Source organism: Taudactylus pleione, unplaced genomic scaffold, assembly GCF_031769625.1.
Source record: "Taudactylus pleione unplaced genomic scaffold, aTauple2 ptg000707l, whole genome shotgun sequence".
NCBI classification, from domain to species: Eukaryota; Metazoa; Chordata; class Amphibia; order Anura; family Myobatrachidae; genus Taudactylus; species Taudactylus pleione.
The window spans coordinates 5096669-5116063 of record NW_028285109.1 but is presented as its reverse complement, the minus strand read 5'-3'; positions in this window follow the sequence as shown (position 1 = coordinate 5116063).

Below are 19395 nucleotides of genomic sequence, written 5' to 3'. Positions count from 1 at the left end.
TCACCAGACACACAAAACAGCATGATAGATTCCCTGTAAGATGGTTATATATTTGCATTTAATATGCAGCTGAGAAAAAGCTATTGTTCTCATTCCAAACTCGGATCGACTCCTTACAAATGTGTCTTCAATACTCTTACAGTAAGAAGACGAAAAGATCATTGCATTATCTCAAATAACTTCAGGTCACATAATACCCTTCCATTTTTTCAATGTATTATTATTAGTAGTATTATCTCTCATTTATAGAGAGCTTACATATTACACGGCGCTTCATTGAGGGGATCATGACACAAACAGATGACATGAAACAGAAGGTAGAATGGCCCTGCCTTAATAAGGTTACAATCTCTGCTTATTCCACTACCTTATGTATTAGGGAAACACCTCATACACAAGATAGTGAAATAACCAGACATGGGAAGTTATTTAAAACATATTGCCCAAAACAAACCATGCAATGTACAGCCAAAACTGTAAAAATACGCAAAGGAAATGCCCAAAATCTGCAAAAATATAAGCCAAAAAATTGAAGCCAATTATTTACTACCGCTATTATTTTACCTTTTTTCTTATATTTACCGATATTTAAGGATCTCTTATTTCACTAACTGATTCAAACATATATTAATATCTATTAAACCGCTAACTATAATTTAATCAACACGTTTTAAAGTACTTAATTATACATAGACATTGGTTTCAGTTCATACATGCCGATTTTTTGTCTGCCAAGTGGGCGGAGCAGGGCCTCGTGGTGCTGTGATAACTTCATCGTGGCCCTGACCCCGTTATACAAAGCCATGGAACCCCCTCAGCATTGTAAAGCAGAAGGTTGGGCCACGATGATGCAATTCAGCACGGATAGCATCAAGTGGCCTGGACTGCTCTCTGCACTTGGGAAGTGGGCAGGGGTGGCCAGCAGGATTATGATTCCAGGAGAGGTATAAGCGATTCAAGAGCCTCCCAGATGTCCCGAGTGTAGGCAAGTATGTCAGACCCTCCAACATGACCCGTTCCATTAGGTACACAATACTCTGCTCCTGGACTTCCCTCTTAATTTATGATTGCAGCCACCTGTGGTGAAACAACTGACTCATCTATTACCTAGTTCAACACAGGTGATTGCAATCATACATTAGGTGAGAAGTCCAGGAACAGAGCATTTTGTACCTAATGGAACGGGTCATGTTGGAGGGTAGGGTATGTTTGTGTTTCAGGTGAAAGAGGAGGCTAAAGGGAAGAAAATAAAAAGTAAACATAATTAATGATGCAATTCCTCACACCTAGGTAAAAGCAGGGGCGTTACATTTCCAGGGTTATCCCTTAATTTTGTTTAACTTGCCCCTACGAGACGCAGCAGAGGAGTAGGCTGACTGATTCAATACCGTTTATTTAGCATGGAGTTCCACATAGATACCCAATCATAGAGTCTTGCAAAACGAACTTGTATCAGTACTTAGCTAAATGCCATCTACAGTCACACACTGATAATACACCACACTTACTGAAAATGACTTCAAAATTGCCACAAGGCTTGCATGCTTTCTCTGGGAAAACAGTCAGTGAAAGATAAAAATGGTGGCTTTTTTATTACATACATTTCTTTAACATGCAAAAACAAGTGAAAATAAGCAAAAATAAGAATGAATATGCAAAATATGCCATGGCATGTCAAAATCATCTGAAATATGGCTAATATGCAAATTGATCAAAAAGTATAGCACAAGTGGCTACATTAAGGTTATTTTAAGATGGCAATAACAAAGCATGTGTAAGAGGGGTGCAGTGCGGTGCCGGCTGCACCTGCCTCCTGCAGGTGTACTCCCGTATCTTACCACGTGTCGCACCCTCTCACCTTCAGGCCGTATGTTGAACAAATGGTCCTGGAACTCCAAGCTGGACACGCACACGATACCTAGGAGGAACGAGATGACGTGAGAACCATCCTTCCTCACGTCGACCGACATGCCCTACCGAACCGAGGAATAGATTTAGGTTTTAAGTGAAGATCTGAAGGAAGGAGGATAGGTAGCGACAAACAGACAGTGGGAGACAGTATGTACAGATATTGGTCACCATGTTCACTCTTGCTCTCTGTCTGCTCACTCGCCTACAGGTCCCTGTAAGAAGATAACAAAACACCACAGCCGTGCAGGGCCTAAACCTGTGTCCCGTTACTACACATGCTATGACAACATTGCCCTCAACCTACAGTGTGTGTAGTGCGGAAAGTCCAACGATAAACCACTAAACTTTTGCCCTGCACAGAACAACAATCACAGACGGTAATCACACGAAAACAAAACACGGTGCTGTCCCTTTAAAGGTTTGTTGCCTGCCTAACTAGAGCTGGCCAGCTCCTTTTCTTGGTGACTGGAAAATTACATTTTGGTGGGAGCCTGATAGCTCTCCACGGAGTACTTGGAGGGTGAGAATCGCACACCTGTTCACACCTTTATACATTTACACAGGGGTTACCTTCTTACTATACCAGTGGTCTGGGCCTCTTGCCCAGGGCTCAGGGTCCTGGGCCTAGCACCCAGGGTCTTACCAGCGGCTCAGGCTTTTAAGCCTGCCTAATGCAGGGCATAGGAGGGACTTGGGCCTACTGTCCAGAGTCCCCTTTCTATAATGATTTTGCAGGCCTATGGGCCTGCTTAATGGTGGTGCTCAGGTAGTGGCCTTGGCCTAATGGCCAGGGCCACTTTATACAGGACTCCTTCCTAAGGGCCTGCCTAACCAAGGGGCTTAATGATTTGGAACTTGTGCCCTCCTGTAGGTGTACAGGCCTAGGGCCTAGCTGATGGCCATGGTCCTAGTGCCCGCCTACTTATTCAGTTAGTGACCTGGGCCTAATACCCAGGTCACTCAATCCTAATAAGGACAGCTACCTTTTATTGGGCCTAATGCCCCCTATGTAGCCCGGGCCTTGTGCCCGCCTAAATGCTCACAGGCCTAATGCCTGACTGTGCTCCACGGGCCTAATGCCCGACAGCCTTGGTGGTCTAGGGAGGGGATATATGGTAGGCCTCATGGAGGGCCTACCTGCTACATTGGAAGAGGCTGCAGGGGGAAGCTGCGTTAGCTCTTTTACTTTCCACCCCCGCAGTCCTCTTCAGTCCTCAGCCGCATTCTTCTGCCGCTGTCCCGTCTTGGCCAGCAGCACCGCCTCTTTTCTTTCAGCCAGTGCCGCCTGTCTTCTTTCTTGATAGCGGCATCTTCTGGCCTCTTCCGTGGCCGCCGGAACTCTTGCCGCGCCTTCGGTCTTCTTTTCTTCGGGAGGTCTTCTCTCCTCCCACTCCTACGCTGGACTGAACTTTCCCGCTCAGCGGCGTCTAATTCAAGACACCGCGAGTGGGTCTGGGGCTATAATGCGATGAGCCATGATTGGCTAGTCGCATCTCTCTCCTGTTGGCTGTTGGACCGCGAGCCGCGTTTGGCTCGCAGCCAAAGCCAAACACCCGCCTCTGTAACCAGGCTACCGGGAGGCGTGCTTCAGTAAGCCCGCACCCAAGTACGGACCGCAGCGCCCAATGCTTGACTGGCGCTGGGAACAGATACTCTGTCCCAGCGCCGGCTACCCGCCGCCTCTGCTTAGCTGGCACTGGGAACAAACACACTGTCCCAGCGCTGGCTGCCGATGTGTGCCGCATACTTGATCCCAGCTTGGCTTTCCACACAGGCATAAGTGACTGGTATTTTTGTACAGCTACAGTTGGTGTGGTATGGTTGTCATGAGAAGTGACAGTGGGGGAGAATGATCAAATCTTGGAGGGATAAAGTGGAGCAGTTGCTCTTAGCAACCAATCAGCTTCTGTCATATTTGTAGCACATATATACACATAGAGAAGAGAGTATATATTGTCTTCTTTGGGCTATGGGAGCACCACCAACGAATTTTGAATGACACTATTGGAGTAATGATTACCTATGGTTGGTTCTTATTTATATCATTGAATTGAAAAAAACAAAGCTCTGTGCTGAATCTTTTCTCGTCCTTTGTATATTTGTAGCACAGCCTGTAAAATGACAGTTAGAAGCTGATTGGTTGGTACAGAAGTGTCCTTACACACTATTGCTGCAGTCGCACCAGTTCTTTTTGGAGCACCAGGTGCTACACCACTCGGCTTGAGCAAAGCCTCTTTTTTTGTGGCTTTTTCACCCAAATATGCCTCTGATTGACTTAATATGTGACACTACACCTAACAGTATGACCTGACCACTGTACATTACAAATTAATTAAATGCCCTAATGAAAGTTTTTGAGTGTGAAGTTTTGTGAACCTTGTACTCAAAACCTCCTACCTTCCTTAACCTTAAGCTATAAACATTTTTTTTTAAATATGTAAAATATCTTAAATAAAGAGCCAGGTGATTTGCCTTGAAATAAAAAGTCAAATTTATTTTGACAGAACAAAAATCAGGAAACGTTATGGGGAGGGAAAGAGAAGGTATGGTGGAAACTGGTGAGAAATGGCACTAAGCACACACACATTCAATCACCCAACATTCATTGGTGAACCACCCTCCCTTAGAAGCATCTAATGGTGCCGTGCTTGTCCAGGGTCATCAACATCACCAAACTAAGTTAGGGAGCACCCAACAAACCTTATAGCACTACTAAACTTAACATGATCTGTCCCACTCTGCAAAACCTAGACCACACCAGGACACATCCACCACCAAAGCCAGACAAACCGAAGCAGTCTAGGGAGGGAGAGATGGAAAACTTCAGGATGCAAAGATGCAGATACTGTACCAGGCAGGGCTGTACTTTATAAAGGCAAAACTCTCAAACTCCTCCTCAACCAAAACAGAACCAATCAACCTCATTACTAATAAAATGAACATGAAACTTTATTAACAATACAAATATTTTAACCCATTGTATCCCCAGGTTACACAGACAAGAAACGGCCTTGGGGTTTAATCTGCCTCATTCTTAATTATTGAGCTGTTCTTACACTCTAAGGGCTCTATTTATTAACATAATTTTTTCTAAAATAAAGTGAAAAAAGGTGTTTTCACACCCTTTTCACATTATTTTAGTTTCACCTAAATTTACTAAACGGCAATTGGAGTAGAATTCATAAAATGTTACTCCAAGCCCTAATTATCACATATTTTTAGTAAGCAGATCGCATTTCCCATAATTGTAATAGGAAATGCGATCTGCCTGAGACTTACTAAAAATAAAATGTGAAAAAATACCGGGGGAAGTCCTGTGATAATAACGCCACCTGGAGATGGCGCTATCCACGGTCTCCCCCGGTTCCCCAACTCTTTTTCTGCTCTAACAGGCAGAGCAGAGCCGGGAGCTGGGCTCCAGTGATCAGCTGTGTGGTCTAAACAGACCACAAGCTGATCACTGCTAAGAAAAACCTAACACTTACCTGCATCCAGGGTGATCGGTGTTCCGTGGCTGCAGTCAGCTGGACTCCCGACTACTGCACTCCTGTGTCAGCTGCTGCATAGAACAGCTGACCGGGTCACAGTGCAGGATGGGAGATCAGCTGACCGGAACCCCGGGGGAGGACATCACCGGAGCAGCGTTCACCGGAGGTAAATAAAATTAAGAGGGGAGGCCACGTGGGGATGGGGTGAGATCATGGAGGGGGTGTAGCAGCGGCCGATCGGCGCATGCGCAGCACCTTTTCACTGTATTTTTTCAGAAAAACACAGTGATAAGGCTGCAGAGACGATACGCAGGGACAGAGCTTTATAGCAGGCTCTGTCCATGCAAGGGATTTTTAACAAATCCTTGTGATATTTCCTAAATTCGCAATGCGAATTAGGTCGGAAATATAACACTACAATCTGCATTTTAATGCGGATTGTAGTAAATAGAGCCCTAAGTGTATAGAACAACATGAGCACTAGGAATGTCATGTTAGGTGTATTGTTGTATACTGTATAAAGTATAACTAAATTATAACACAATATTATTTTACTCTAAATAGAACAAAGACACCATATCTCCGAACAAGACACGGCCATTGTAACATTTACAAATAGTTGCAGTCTATATAGACGACTCTACGCCTACCCAACATGACCTGACCGCTGGATGTGATCTAAGGAGCTCATTCAGACCCGCTCGCTAGATGCGATCGCTCGGTCCGAGCATATGGAAATTCGGCTAAGTGGTGTCAAGGCAGCCACTCGCAGGGCAAGTCATAAGCACTCCCACTTTGTTTTGGCGAGCGATCACTTTTTCTTTGAAGACGCCCACCAGCCTGTCTAAAGATGCCCACTTGTGTACGTCATCTCCTGGAAGTGTATGAAACCATTGGTACATTGAGCACCATCGGTTGTGATCACAGCGCTTGAGGTTGACTATACCCTGTCGCAAGCACTGCGAGCACTTCAGTGTATATTTCTAGCAAGTGACGTGTCCTATGAAGCTGGCTGTTAATTATGCGCCTCTGAAACGGCGTTTAAAAACTTAAGCACGCCTGCGTCCGCAACTCCACTCCCCCATTACTACTGCCCTGCCCCTGTTGCCACCCACAAATGGCCTCTCCTGTCACTCATTCCTCTGGGCTGTCTTTGCAGGGCGAGCGAGCGTATCCCGATTGCTCGTACTAGTTTGCGCACGCACACTGCAAACTATATGCATGCGCACATTTGCAAACATCACCAGCAACGAGCGATCGCTTGCTAGCAAGCAGGTCTGAATCAGGTCCTAAATACTATTGTATTTTATTCACTCATCCTAAATAAACTATATAATATATTGAATAAGAACCATATTAAGCAAATAGGAAACAATCTAGGAACAACTATCCTAACACATTTCCATAATATTTTGTTAACATTCTAATGAGCATTCCTATGCAACAGATATGCAACAGAAATACTCATATATCTGATTGTTAAATATGTATCTGCAACATTTCCCAATTCAGTAAAAATGTAGTAGGATTATCAGACTGCTTATCTTTTTTATTTACCAAGATGATTTTCTTTTTTTTTTGCTACGAGACAATATTATCATTCCAATCTCTTGTTTATTCTGTTAAGTGGTAATCTAAATAACAGATTTTGTTGAACTTCTTTTCGCTGACTGTTTTTACACTTTTTTTTACCTCTACCCTCCAACATATTTGAGACTATCTTGTAAAAAAAGTCACTTCTGAAGTCTGAATTTTAAATGCAGCTCGACGATTGCTAGAACTACATTATACTGAGCACTAAATATATTATTTGCGAAGTAAAAAATTGCATCATAAGCCTTGTGCTTTTTCTAGGAGATATTAAAACAGGGATTACTTTTCTTTTACTATGTAATGCATCTACTCTGAAATGAAACAAATTGACCAGTTTACCATATGGAAAGAAAGAGAATGAAAATAGGAGCAAGCAATATGCAGTTATAGAGGCTAATGCAGATTTGGTATAAAATGGGTATAAATTAATTCAAATGTATCCGCTCATATGCAGCGCTGCGCCAATCTCAAGATGCGTATAAGTCTTCTGCAGCATATGCACCTAGGGCCTGATTCAGAGATGGTTATGGTAATGCAGCCGAGGTCTCAGGCGGTCTCATAGTAGTGGTTGCGGGAATATGCAAATGCTAATCTCATTTTTGCTTTTGTGCAGGTGGTGCGATGGAGTGTATGAGCAGTGGGACGCCCACTTTCAGGCTGCATGGTGTGTGCATTTGTGATGGAGATTGTAAACACACTAACATCAACGCAACATCGGTCACACCATCAACATTTGTGGTAGCTCAGGTTCTACTCTAGCTACCCTCCTCTAATACAACCAAACATGGGCTCTGACACTCCCATAACACGCCCATGAAATGAACCCTTTTTGTGATCACTTTAGGTCACCTCCGAGTCTCCACCCTGAAACACCCAGGGATCGCAAAACCGTTCTCAAGTGTTACTGATTCCATATGCAACAGCATCACTCACATTGGTTCACGCGTGTGCAGTAAGGGTATCCGAAACTTTTCACACATGCGCGATAATGTAAATATCGGCACTAAGTCCATCTCTTAATTAAGGGGCTGATTCACGATTGCAATAGCGATTACGCATGTAGTTCAACTGCGATAGTATGCTAAATCATTGCGATTGCTATGCCGTTGCAGCACTATACAAGGATGCCCACTTTACTTAGCACACATCTGTAATGTTTAGCAAGACTGCAAAACCATCGGTACAATCAAGTACAATCGCAGCCCCAAGCACACTTGCACAAGGTCAGACCTTACTCAGAAATTGCTAACTTCAGCGCACGCTATGAGACCTCACACTGCGTAGAGTATCACAGTGGATAATTTATGCACGCCCCTGCAACAGCGTTGAATCGCACTGGTACGCCTGCGTTTCGCTGACGCTCCTTTCATCACCATCCACAATGGCACTTCCTGGCAATCACTCTGCAAAGGGTCTGTGTAGTCACTGCAATTGCAGTCCCGATCGCAGTGGCCGGTTCGCGCAGACGTACGGTGGTGCATATGCATGCGCAGAAAGCAACAATCGGCCAATTGCATTCATATTAGCAACTGCGTTTCTTGCTGAATCAAGCCCTAAGTCCCTAGTTTGCAACAAGTCATCATCATTATCAATGTGTAGACATGCCCTATAGTAGGTGCAATAAATATAATTCCTAACAGACATATACACGCTTACTTGTTGCGCTATATCAGGCTCACTGAATTTTGTTTACATGAAATCATCTTTTTCCAACCCATTTCCGCCTTTTATTTTGTAAGGGTTTATTCATCCAAATTATGTACCAAACTGTGTAAGGACATTTGTGCGTGCTCTTTTTCTGAGACTGCGCAGTGAAACAACGCTATGTAAACCCGCGCACATTTATTTCTACATCAGCTTTATTGACTTCTCCATCAGCTCTCATATCAGCATTTTTCAGATGCGATAATCCTTGTAGTGCTCCATCAATACAATAAAGTGTGTTTGTGGCCTAACAGCAAAGAGTATACTGTATGTGACATTGGTATGGTCCAAAAATGAAAGGATTCATCATCGATGGTCTCCTTAATGGTGCCATCTGTAATTTCCATTGATGGCATGAAAACATTGAAGGAGCATCATTGATGGCATCCCTGCTGTTGGACAAGTGACAATGGTGTGTGAATCAGGGAAGAGAGAGTGACTAAGCAGCATGAAGTGGGTGAAGCTATGTGCCATAAGCAGTGCACCTTGGGGCAGGGGACACACAGCATCTCTGCCATCGATGACGGAGCACAATCAGACCTCATCCATTGATACCAAAACCACCGACCATTGGTGGCCATGTTCAGTCAGACATTCTGCTCCAGCCACAGGGCAGGTGCCATATCGGATGGTGTGACCAATGATGCGTCAATAGTGCGTCTTTGTATGCACATCGGCAGATTTGCATTAAATTAAAGATGCTGTAGGGGCTGCGACAATAGACGCAGCCATTACTGCAATAGCGTCCACCTCTGATCACTCCATTAATCCTCATTTTCGGAGGAATGTTAGGAAAGTAATGGAAGTGATTGTGCACATTGACCAGTGTCCATGCTCTCACAGCAGCAATAAAATGCAGTGTATTTGCCCTCTGATAAAACTTTCCCTTATGTCAAAATAATCCAATCAAGAAAACTCAATTTATACTGATTAACATTGTTCCATTGGCTGTAAATAATCGCTGATGGATGTGAGATGAATCACACAATCTGTAATTAACCTACAGCCAATGCCACTATATCCTGTGCATTACCAATTTGTGTACATATCACTGTTGCCCTGTCATTACCAGATTCACAACATTTCAATATATGGCTGACTATGAGAACAGAAAATGTGATACATTTCTCACAGCTATGTACTAATAATAAAGTGCAAGCATATGTTAAGAAATTAATATTGCATTATGCTGCAAAGAGTGTCGGCTCAGCCGCTTATTACAAAATACGGTGGAAAGTATGATAAGGGGACAGTACAAATTCTATGCCCTGTCATTTCTTCAATGGTACAGTAAAAATACATAATAGATATTAAATGCTTTACCGCTTTTGCTTGCAATTCAACACAGTTTGGAGATTGTACAACATGATCTGCTAAACACGTGTGTCCAAATTCTCATGTGGGAGACCCTGATAAGAATTGCATCAGTATCCATGTTGAAAGTACTGTATGATGTACATGACTGTTACTGGTCTTCAATTAAATATGGAGCTGATAAGATTATTCCATAATTAAAAAAAAAATGCACAAATCCAGTAATGTTCTAATAAAAATAGGATAAACTTAGTTTCAGCTCCTCCATAATGGGCTAAGCTACATGAAAGTAAAACTGAACTTTCTAGGAAGAGCTCATTGCACAGGCTTGCACTGTACAGGTGATTCTTAATGTCGACACAAACGGTTAAGAAAACGGGGCATTCACACATAAGAGAAGCCTCCCATGTGCGTGTTGTGGGTGCATAGCCACAGTTGCGAACCTTCCTGAGTTGTGTGTATGGAATGTGCACGCCATTTTCAGTTGCGTTTTCTTCACCAAGCATGGGCTAGGTGTAAGTGTGATTATTAGTGAAGACGGCCGATGTTTACAATTCAGAAAACGGGCGGAGAGTCACACAGGACTTATGATCACCGTGGGTGACCGCATTATGAGCCTGCTTCAGAGGTGTATGCACTGTTGATGCCGCACGCAAGCGGTCATTGTTTTCAGTCTGCGAATGCTTCTGCGTCGCACTGCACATGGTTACCGCTCTGTTCTGCAGAATGAATTTGGATGAGAGAGAGGCAATTTTGTTGGGCATTTCTTGGTGGTGATAGTGGAGCGGCTAGCCAGATGCAGGCATGTCGTGGTCAGCGACTGAGTCTTGAGACCCAATTGCACTGACACAGGCAGCCAAGTTCAGACAGATAATTTGCGCCTCCATATAGCTGGTGTATTGTTCAATGGTGGGACCGATGCATCCGATGGTGCACCTCAAAAGGCACAGCGACAAATTAGCGCCGCAGCCGGTGGATGCCTCTGTATGAATACCATCGCCTGGTCATTAGCATAAAGACGCAGTTGCACTGTAGGAAAAGACACAGTTACAGCTGCAATAGTGTGCAGCTCTGAATCAGGGCCTACGAGCAACTCAGAAGTTTAGTTTAGCCCATAGTTTGAAAGAGTGAGTTTGCTTGTATAAGTGTGTATTCAATTTAGAGTGATGTGCACAGCGGTGTCTGGCTGTGCACATTACCCTTTATTACTGTAAGCTATTTTTTTTCATTTTCCTGCGCACCGCTATGGGGTGACATGAAAAATAAGCGAAGATATTCGCCTGACCCTGCCAGAGGCATTGAGCTGAATGGAATTCCCCCTAAGAGTCCCTCTTTGTCTGTTTAAAATATTCAGAGATAAATGACATATATTTAATCTTTTATAGCATTACATAATTGTACTCATATTGCACTCCTTTTGTGTTTTTTTAATTGTACGAGTTTCTAAGCCATACTCTGCAGTGATTTGTCATTTTCCCATCAGAAAATCTGTATAGGAAAAGGTTAAGTGTTAGATATTAAACAAGACGCACTCACACATAAAAGCCACCTGAAGATGATGAAGCCCATTTTGAAAAGCACAAGGAGCAAGCTTTCGTGGGGCTTGTTTTTGCATATTGTCACATAAAATGTGTTATCTTGCTAGCTTCAAAACCTTTTTTTCCTCTTTACATTACCATCTGTTGCAGGAATCTAAACTTTGAAAACAAATTTAATTGATGGAGCAGTGGATTGTGGGTAAGCCTTGGCTGTGTGCCGAAAACTAGAATGGCATCAGCAAAGATATGGCTCAAGTGATAAATCCAAATATTTGCAAAGACAGCCATTTTGAACATTTTTTAATTAATACTATATGTAACTGAGCACAGTAGGACAGAACACAAAGTAATCCACACTGTGCACTAAATCTGTCTAAGATGACATAAAAAGGTTGTGAAAAGACACATATCCATCAAGTTCCCCATTTCAGAAAAACTACTGTAATTGTGCTATAGATATTACTATCATTTTTTTACAGATTTCCATGGTTAATGTGAGTTCACAATGTAAAGCCCAGATATCTTGAGACATCTGTGTGACATCACTGTGTATGTATAGTATATGCAGTGAATTTGAGTGACTGGAAGTGAAGGAGAAGTACACATTCAGTTAACAATTTAATTAGCCCACTGCTACCCCAAAGGAATAATGGCTGCCAGGACCACTAACCAGAATGGAATATCTGCCCCTCTAATAATTTTTCATTCTTTATTTTAAACGGTCAGTCATAGAAAAAAAACATTGATACACGCAATCAAATCCAATAAAAAAAGGGAACAGAAAATAAAAATAACATAAAAAATAGTAACATCGAACACATATAGGTGACCAAATTATCAATACAGATAAAAACTTAGAAGACAACAGTCGTAACACAGATTGTTATGAGGGGAATGAATGGAGGGAGGGAGAGGTGAATGGGAAAGGAAGTGGAAAATGACCACAGCAAGAAATGGAATAAGTACTTACAGACCAGTCTGTAACGATGTTGATAGTGTTGGAAGGAGTAGTTTGAGGCGAGGGAGGCAGCACATACCACCCATGGGTCTCCGCAGGTGTTCAGCACTCAGGGTTAGTGGGAGATGGAGGTCTATGTTCAGCAGAGAGCCAGGGAGCCCATACTTGGGCAAATATATAGCCTCTATCATGAAGATAAGAAGTTATCTCCTCCATGACGGCCACATGCCAGATCTGGCATTTAAGCACAGAAAGCAACGGAGGAATAGTTTTCAAATTGAGGGCTACCAGGGATTTGGCTGCCGACAGGATATGCAGTAATTTTTTTTTTTAATTTATCAAGATTTGGGGGTGGGCAGCAGATTTGGGATTCCAAAAGGGAGTTCAAAAGACAATGAGCCGAGTCCCAGAAGGGGTAATATTTGGGCATGTCCACCAGATGTATAGCATAGTACCCCTATGGCTGCAGCTCCGCCAACAGTCAGGCGATGAGGAGGGGAACATTTTATGGAGTCTCATGGGGGTATAGTACCATCGATAATACATTTTATATGAGGTTTCTTTAATTTTAGTAGAGATGGAACATTTAGCAATCCCTAGTCACACTTCCTCCAACGTCTCCTCATCTGGAGGGGGTGCAAGATCTTTCTCCCATTCAGCCTCATGAAATCTCGGGGAGGGTAGGGTTATATCAAGGAAAGTAGAATAAAGTTGGGAGATCAGGCCTTTAGTTAGGGGGCGATTTTTACAGAGGTATTCAATAGCCGTAAGGTCCCTAAGTACCGATGCAGAAGGTAGGGAGCTCAAAAAATGACTGATTTGAAAAAAATTTGAAAGGACTTAGTATTTGAGACGGGCATTCTTGTTGAAGTTTCCGACAAGGATAACCATTGGCCCTAAAAATCTAAAGGGAACTTAAGGCCTGCCTTAGACCACGAATATGCTCTCTTAGTGGAGGACCCAGGGGGAAACAATGGATTAAACCAAATAGGTTCGAGGGGAAATTAGGGAGGTAAGGTTCAATTTAAATGAATGCCGATCCCAAAGATAGATAGTCAATTTAAGGGAAGAAAGCTGTTTAGAGGTGGCAGGGCATTTTGCAGGGGATAAGCCCCATATGGGGGATAGGTCAGGAAGGGTAACGTAGACAACTTCTAGATCTAGCCAAGAAATGGACCCTGGGGGCGAAAAAGAGGTAACAATTTGTGAGAAGTGGGAAGCCAGGTAATAGAGTTTAATGTCCAGGAGACCCCTGCCACCAGCATCTACTGGTATTTTCAAAACAGTGGCCGAGATCCAGGGGGGTCTGTGGTTCCAAATAAAATGGACTAGAGCTTTTAGGCATGAAAGAAGATGGCGGGAACAGCCACAGGAAGTGTTTGAAACACTTGGCGATAATGTTCATTTTAACCAATATGATCCTGCCCAGCAAGGAAATAATGAGAAGTCAGGTCAGCCTGCATATTGGAAAAAAGAGGTGGTAAGTTCTCGCGATAAAGGAGGTCATAGCAAGAAGTGAGATAGATCCCCAAATATCGAATCCGTTTGGGTTGCCATTTAAAATCGGCCTTTAGAGTTTCAGTAATTTGAGGGGGCACATGGAGCAGCATGGCTTCTGATTTTGAATAGTTAATCTTAAAATTAGAGATGACACTGTAGGACCGCAGAACAGTGAAAAGGTTGGGAAGGGAAATCAGCAGCTGACTTAGGGAGAGCAGGATATCATCTGCAAAGAGAGAGATCCTGGAGTGAGTGCACCTCATCTGCACCCCCCATATATCCGGGTTGGATCTGATCTGAGAGGCAAGCGATTCTATCACAAGACCAAAAATCAGAGAGGACAGGGGGCAACCTTGCCGGGTACCATTGCTATTCAAAAATGGGTCAGACAGGGTACCATTTATAAGAACCTTAGCAGAAGGAGCAGAATACAATGCTAGGACCCTTGTGAGGAAGTCACCCATGAAGCCAAACGCTTCGAGTGCGACCTTCATGAAATCCCAGAAGATCCTATCAAATGCTTTTTCGGCATCGGGGGAGAGATACTGATAGTGTTGTCCCTAGCTTGATGAGCAGGGACAAAAATGACCTGGTTGTAGTGGATCAGGGAGGGAAGGAGGGTGTTCAGTCGGTTCTCCAGAATCTTAGCATAGATCTTTAATTCTAGGTTGAGGAGGGAATGGGTCTATAGCTTGCGCAATTAAGAGGGTCATTACCCTCCTTAGGGATCACAACGATTCTGGCTTCCAACATTTCAAGAGGGAAACGGGTACCTTGGAAAGCTTTATTAAAGAGGGTATGCAGGTAGAGGGCAAGCTGATCCAAGAATTTCTTATAATATGCAGCCGTAAACACATCCAAGCCGGGGGACTTTCTGGGTTCGAATAGCTTGTTCAAATTCATTGAGGTGCTTCAGAACACTATTGGATAAACGTGGGAGTTGGGACTTAGCAAGAAAGTCAGAAATCAGCAGGGAAGTTGCCATGGATAATGGCGTATCGGAGGGAGCTGTGAGGTTGTAGAGATTAGAATAGTAGGATTGAAAGACAGTCCTAATAGCTGCTGGGTTGTGAATCAGTTGGCCATAGGAATTACACATAGAAATAATATTTTTGTGGGTGCTAGCTGAATGATGGCGAGCTGCAAGAATTTTGTCTGCTTTGTCTCCCATCTCATAAAAGATTTGGCGAAGCCATCTACGGCACTTGGCCACTTGTTTAGCGAGAAGGAGATCAAGTTAGGATTTGGTCTCCTGGAGGCAGTCAAATTAACAGGAGTGGGAGCGGATTTGTGTATGGTTTCTAAGGTGTGAAGTTCAATAGAGAGTTCATTGATCTGAGTGAGGGATTCTTTTTTGTTTCCGGAAGCCATACTGATCAGGTGCCTCCGCATTACTGCTTTTTGTGCCATCCAAAGTATTGATACCTGATTTAAACCTCTATGCAATCCTACCTATACCTTCTAAAGTCCTGCCTATACCTTCTAAAATTGCCGCAATTTAGCGTATTGAGTCGCACTGTAAATAAATGCCTTCAGACTTTGAATGTGATTCCAAAGCACAAAAAGTTATTATTCAGTATAAAAAAAACAGATGGTTACATGCTGTGATCTAAAGATAATTAGCGCAAATAAATCATACAGACCCAAGGTACAGTTGTTATATACGCACGCGCTCCGGGCCCAGATACCGGCATCAGCATTAGTAACCTCCGTCAACAGCACAGCAAGAAGACTCAAGACTGGGGTCAGAGAGCGCACATGTATACTCTTTCAGGAATTGGCAATACAATAGGCAAGTTTGGCATGATTCCATTGGTTCTTCTTAAAGGTGTTTCTGTTACAGGATAGTTTATTGGACAATTTCAAATGGACACAAACACCCTCCAACTGCCCTTTGTGTCCTTCTTCCCGCTGCATGCTAATCTAAGCTGCAAACATTACAGAGTACATTTTAATGTTTTAACTCTCTATAGTCCATAGTTTGCAGACGCATGTTCCGATCTTCTCACAGATGATACCGGAAATCTGTGGAGACACAGTGGATCAGTACAACACCAGACACGGTCCGCTTACCATGTACTAAACCTTAGATATCAAATAACCTTTATTACACAACATTAATAATCACTGAATAAACCTTGAATATTACACTTTAATACTAGGGAACCTTTCATGTAAGTGTGCAGTGTGTAAGTATTGGGGAATTGGGAAAAGACACTAGTTAGCGTTGTGCGACTATGTGTTTTGTGGAGTATACTATGGTGCGTGTCTTGCAGGGATAATAAGTTTATATGTTTTAGCGACTGTCTGTATTTACTTATAGTGGCGAGTTTTACTAAAATGGCGCTGGGCGGCCAGTTGCAAAATGGTGTCTCATTGCCAATCGCAAAATGGCATTGCACAGTTCTGATTTTAAACCGATCCTGTCTCAGCCAATTATCCAGCTTTGACAGTCCACCCTTTGATAGCAAACAACATGCTATCATACTCTAACTTTTAAAATTAATTTTAGGCTTACATTATGACATATTATTTAATGTTATATTATGGGATGGCACAAGGTGGTTCTTAATCCATCAATAATGTGTCTCTAGGAGGGGACATAAAACTACCCTTATACGCACACCGCATATCTTGGGAGATCATGGGAAAGATGTGGGGATGCACCAATCCTATAAAGGAAGTCTTGAGGGGGAAGAGGGACTAACATTATTTGAAATGTTTTAAAATAACATTTTAATAATACATTTTATGCATGTCTAAATATAATACATTATACGATAGTATTTCCTAGTTCAGGGTTGTAATGCAGTTCAAGACCATCGCGACCATCTGGGCTTATGACCAGACCCTAGGGTTGGGTCTGTGCACTCGTAAGCCCCAGGGAGCTTCCTGCTCTGTTTGAGCAAGAAGTTCCCCACTGACATCAGCAATGATGTCAGTGGGGCTGCCCCCAAACAGCAAGCGTTCTGACTGGAACGCCTCCATTTGGCTGAGCACGCCCCCGGCCAGCCCAGCAAACGGGGCGAGCTGTCACTCCACATCGACAGCTTGCCCCGTCTGCTACGAGACCCCTAACGACGGAGCGCCCGTCATTAGCCGGGTCTTGCGCATGCGCACGACGGAGCCGGCTCCGTCGTGCACATGCGTTGTGGGGCAACATCGAGTTGGTTGTGAGCGCTCACGACCGACTCTGAATGAGCTCCTAAGTCCTGTAATGGCAAGGCCAAAATAGAAAAACCTGGGATCCACATTCTGCAGTATCCACACATTCCCAAGAAGGTACGAATTTGCTGTTGGTTCTGCAGCAGTGTCATGTTCTGTATGGCCTGGATTCTGTCGTTTGTGAGATGTCGTAACCCCTGAGTTAGGCAGTGTCCCAAATATTTAACTCTGCACTGGCATGGCTGTAGTTTGTCCTTGGCAACCTTGTGTCCTGTTTGCGAGAGATGAAGCAACAAAAGTTTAGTATCATTTAAACATGACATAAACGAATCAGAACATAACAATAAATCATCCACATATTGTATTAGACCAGATCCACTGGCAGTTTGAAAAGATAAGTAAACAGTCGTGTAAGGCCTGGGAAAAAATACTGGGGCTGTCTATGAAACCTTGGGGCAATTGTGTCCATGTGTATTGTACACCCCTCTATGTAAAGGCGAATAGGTACTGACAGTCAGGATGAAGAGGCACAGAGAAGAAAGCAGAATAGAGGTCAATGACAGTGAAATGGGTTGCATTTGGTGGGATCTGCATAAGAATGACAGCTGGATTTGGCACTACGGGATATTGGCTCTCTACCACCTTATTAACCCCTCTAAGGTCTTCTACCAGCCTATAACCCCTCCTGCCACTCTTCTTTACAGGAAAGATGGGACTGTTGGCTACACTAGCTGTACAAACTAAAATTCCCTGCTGTAACAATCGCTCAATTATGGGATAAACCCCTAATTCTACCTCCTGTTTTAATGGGTACTGGGGAATTTTTGTAGCTTGCCTAACGCTTTTTAAATTTACCATTATGGGACTTACGTTTGCCATTATTCCAGTGTCCTGTCCATCCTTGGTCCAAAGTGAATCTGGAATTTGGGATAACATTTGATCTACCTGAGATGGATTTTCACTTAAACCGGTACAGTGATACATTATCCTTTGGGGAGTGTCCAACATATCCCTCACCTCGTGCGCAACTCTCTCTGGGATATCTAAAAATACACCATCAGGGGTACAATATATGACACATCCCATCTTACATAACAAATCCCTTCCCAGTAGGTTAGTAGGAGCCGCTGCTGCCAGGAGGAAAGAATGCCTGGTATGCAATGGCCCGATAGTGACCTCTGTGGATTTTGTTAAAGGATAATGTTGCACTTTACCCGTTACACCCATTGGTGGTACTGTCTCGTTGGTTGCCTGTAAGTTAACGGGAGATTTTATCATTGACCTGGTCGCTCCTGTGTCTACAAAAAAAAGGATATTTAGTACCAGCTACATCAACCATCATTACCGGTTTTTCCCTAGTGCTTCCTTATAACCTGACTATCTGTAGACTACAGGTATGACCTGACCCCTAGCGTTGACTCCCACTCTCCAATACAGCATTTACGGCCACAATTGGAGCTGGTGTCTGTTGGACATTTACTGTTCTCTGTGTATATTCCTTATGAGGATATCCAGGTACTCCCTGGTTAGGGGGTCCTACCCTCTTCACCATACAGTTCCTACTTACATGTCCCAGTTGATTGCAATTAAAGCACTTTCGTGAGTGGGGTGGATGAAAGGATTGCTGTGTGGGTTGAGCGGGAGGGAAAGGTGGTGGGTATGGGTAAGGATATTGAGGGAAATATGGTGGTTGTGGATAGTATGGGTGTTGTGGTTGTGTGTGATAAGTGGGGTAGGGCTGTGTTTGAGGTGGTGCAGGATTGGTGAGGACGTGTAGCTGTGATGTTACAGTCATTCCTTCTAGAGCTTGAATACTAACAGACATTAGTTTCTAGCTCTGGGCCTCTCTCTTTTTAGAGATGTTCTTATCATGTTCAATAGCGGATTCTACAGTGACTCCCCTCCAGCCAGGCTGTGAGGTCTGAACTTGGGTCTTTAGGTTCTCTTTTAGACCATCCATAAGTACAGTGACAATCATTCCCCTGTGATGAGTGCTATCTTTAATATCTTCTAACCCAGTGTACTGGGTGATAGCCTGCAGAGCTCGGTTACAATAATCCTCTGCAGATTCACTTTCTTTTTGTTTTATGGTGAAAATTTTGCTCCAGTTAACTACTACTGGAAAATATACACCCAACTGAGTTACAATGCGGGAAATGTTACATTGGTTAACTTCGTCTGTTAAGGGAACATCTCCCTCCAATACACAATCCGAGATAAATTT